Below are 3,602 nucleotides of genomic sequence, written 5' to 3'. Positions count from 1 at the left end.
GATTCAAGGAGCTGCAGCACAGAGGGGGAATTACTTATACACAAAGCCACTTAAACACAAAGTGAAACACTAATATATATATTTAAATATTTAAACATTACTCACTAATATTTATTTTTCAGAAAGACACACATTAACTGGATGGTGTCATCAGTGATGTCATGAGTGATGTCACTGACCATGTCATGAGTGATGTAATATGTGACGTCATCAGCAGTGCATTGCATGCGCAAGTTATAGTGAGTCCAACTAACTATAACGTTGGAATTTCAATGGTTTTATGCGAGTAAAATTTCCAGATAAATATAACTGGTGTGAAACCTATGGTTTTTTCAGTGAATTTAATAGGTTATTTAAATGCTAATTCCTAACTATAACTGGTGTGAAACCTATGGTTTTTTCAGTGAATTTCAATGGTTTTTTACTAGCAAATCTCTATAGGTATGAAAAGTAATATTTTTTATAACAAATTTTATATTGTATACTTATCTAATAATATTTTTTATATTTTTACTTGGTTTTTTTTTGCCCCGGAGCGCTCCCGGGGCGCGTACCAGGGAGCGCCCCAGTCAGCGCAATTTTGCCGCGCGCCCCGGGGTGCGTACCGGGGAGCGTCCCGTTAGCGCTATTGCCGCGATTGAAAATTACATCGTGACGTTTCGCGCAGTCGCATGATGCATCATATGACGAACTGCGTAAGCGCACCCGGAAGCACGCGATCGCATACGATCGTGCAACGTCTCGACGTGCTTACGCCGCGCTTATGCTATGCGCCTCAGGGCACGGGCGCGCCCCGGGGCGCGTAGCGTAAGCGCGTCAGGTCATGTGATCTGAAAATAACACTTTTCATTGGTGCAGATCAGTTTTGGTTTCCAAATGATGAAAGCCTGGGTCATGTGACTTGAAAATAACAGTTTTCATTGGTCCAGAACAGTTTTGTTTTCCAAATGATGAAAGCCCCCACCTTTTTTCCTTATTCTGACTTTGTCATTTGACTAAGAAAGAACTTTTTGGAGTTCTATCTCTACTCTTTACTAGTTTCAAATGGCTACATTAACAGCAGCAGCTGGAGGATCTGCCCCACCACCACCACCACCACCATCTAAAAGACCACCAGAAGATTACATTGGTGGTCAAGAGGATGAGGAGGAGAATGATGAAGAGGAGGAACAGAGAAGGGAATTCCTGCCTGAAAATAAACAGCCCTACCAACCAAAAGAGCACTTTATTTGGGAGTTCTACAAAATCCCAAGGGGTTTTTAAAAAAGTCAACGTTGCAAAGGTGACTTGTTTAATTTGTGGTGCTGAGTTGTCCAGGGGGAACCCTAACAAAAAGTATTCCTTCGGGAATCATACAATGATTCGCCACATGATGCGTTTGCATCCAAACAATTATTCTAATGCAGAGTTAAGGGACCTCTGCAGTAAGCTACCCCCATCAGCGTCTAGACCCTCAACATCAAAACAACCCACTCCATCTGGTCCGGGGGCAAGAGACACATTGGCAACTATTCAACCTAAGTTTGCCGATTACAAAATCGTGTGCAAATATTGTAACAAGACACTTTGCTATGGTGAGCAAAGTATCGAACTTATCATGGTTGCTGGTGATAACCATAAGTGTCCAAGAAAACCCTAAATGTTCCTGATTTTTTTGTTGCTCCAGTTGAGCCATTTACAATTCCCTGTTTTTTGTTTCTCCCCATAAAAAATACAAAAAAAATATAAAAGTGTTCAGAAAAGCCAAAAAAGTAAAAAATGTTCAAAAAAACAATAAAAAAAGAAAAAACAACAAAAAGAAAAAAAAAACAGTTCTTTGCAGAACTACCTCCAATTTATAAAAAAATGCTACATTTTTTGAAAACTCTATCATTCTTTTTTTCCCATGGTACGCTCCCCGGTCCGCTCCCCGGTGCGCGTACCGGGCGCTCCCCCCGCGCAAATCGAAAAAAAAAAGAATTTTTTTTTTGCCCCGCGGGGCCCTTTTATGGCCCCCACATCAAACCTAGGAGGTCAGGGGGGGTCTACTCTGCCCCCTTATGGTCATTTCACCCTTTGTTTTTGCCACCACTTGTGTCTCGATTTTACCGAGACACAAGATGGCGGCCGCTCCGGACTGTTTGGAATGTTTACAGACACCAGAGAGCCAATCAGCTTTCCGTGCACAAGTCGCGTGGCGCGCCCGGTGCGCTCCACGGGGCGCTACGCGGGCGCACTTATAGATATATATATTTTTTTGAACCTAAATTACTCAAAATCCACTGGAGCACACATCTTGAGACATAGCAAAGGCACATCGGGCTACCAGTCCCTACAATTTTGCCAAGTTTGGTGAAAATCCATTTAGCCGTTCGGGCTAAAAGTGAGGCCAACCGCCCTATGGAAATTAACATGGGGAAAACACGTTTTGGGACCCCCCTTTTATCTTGACCCCCGCTTGACGAATCCCCCGCATATTTTCAGGGAAGGAGCAGAGCGGAGCGGGCCATGAACTTTGAGAAATTTGCAAAGATTTGTCCACCGGCGCCAAAGTTATTCCCAATAGAATGTTGCGGATTTCCTATGGAAAGTAGATCCTAACTATAACTACCTACTGGCGACCGCCAGTAGGTAATATATATCCACTGAAAAAAACAAAGATTTCAGGGCAGTTATAGTAAGAAATTAGCATTTAAAAAACCTTTGAAATTAACTGAAAAAAACAGAGGATTTAGGGACATTATAGTTACAAATTAGCATTTAAAAAAAACATAAAAATTCACTGAAAAAACCATAGGTTTCAGGGACGTTATAGTTAGTTGGACATTTCACTCGTACAAAACCTGAGAAATTCGTCTGTTACGGTTAGTTGAGATATTGAGCTAACTATAACTCGCGCCCCCGCAATGCACTGCTGATGACGTCACATTTTACAACATTCATGACATGGTCAGTGACATCACTGAAGACATCACTGATGACATCTCAAATGACATCAATGATGTCATCACTGACAACATCATCCAGTGACTATGTTTGTGTAAAGTTTAAATATGTGATATATATATATATATAATATATATATATGTATATATATATATATATATATATATATATATATTACCTACTGGCGTGTCGCCAGTAGGTATATATAGTTAGGATTTTTTCCCTATGGGATTTTTGAAAATTCTATGTCTAATAACTTTGGCGTTTGTGGACGGAATCGGCTGAAATTTTCAGGAAAATGGCACATTTTGTTTCTGAGCAGCCCCTAAAAATTTGGGGGGGTTTCCTCAAGGGAGGGCCGAGAAAAAAGGGGGGTCCCAAAACGCGTTTTCCCCATGTTAATTTCCATAGGGCGGTTGGCCTCACTTTTAGCTCGAACGGCTGAATGGATTTGCACGAAACTTGGCAAAATTGTAGGGACTGTTAGCCCGATGTGCCTTTGCTAGGTCTCAATATATGTACTCCAGTGGATTTTGAGAAATTAACGTTGAAAACAAGATATATATCTGTAACAGCGCTCCGGGCTGCGCTCCAGTCCGCTTACTTTTCGCGAAACGGAACTTTGCGATGCGAAGCTGATTGGCTCTCCGGTGTCTGTCAACATTCTAAACAGTCCG

Source organism: Lissotriton vulgaris, unplaced genomic scaffold, assembly GCF_964263255.1.
Source record: "Lissotriton vulgaris unplaced genomic scaffold, aLisVul1.2 SCAFFOLD_307, whole genome shotgun sequence".
NCBI classification, from domain to species: domain Eukaryota; kingdom Metazoa; phylum Chordata; class Amphibia; order Caudata; family Salamandridae; genus Lissotriton; species Lissotriton vulgaris.
The sequence above is the reverse complement of the archived record's forward strand: the minus strand, read 5'-3'. Positions refer to the sequence as shown.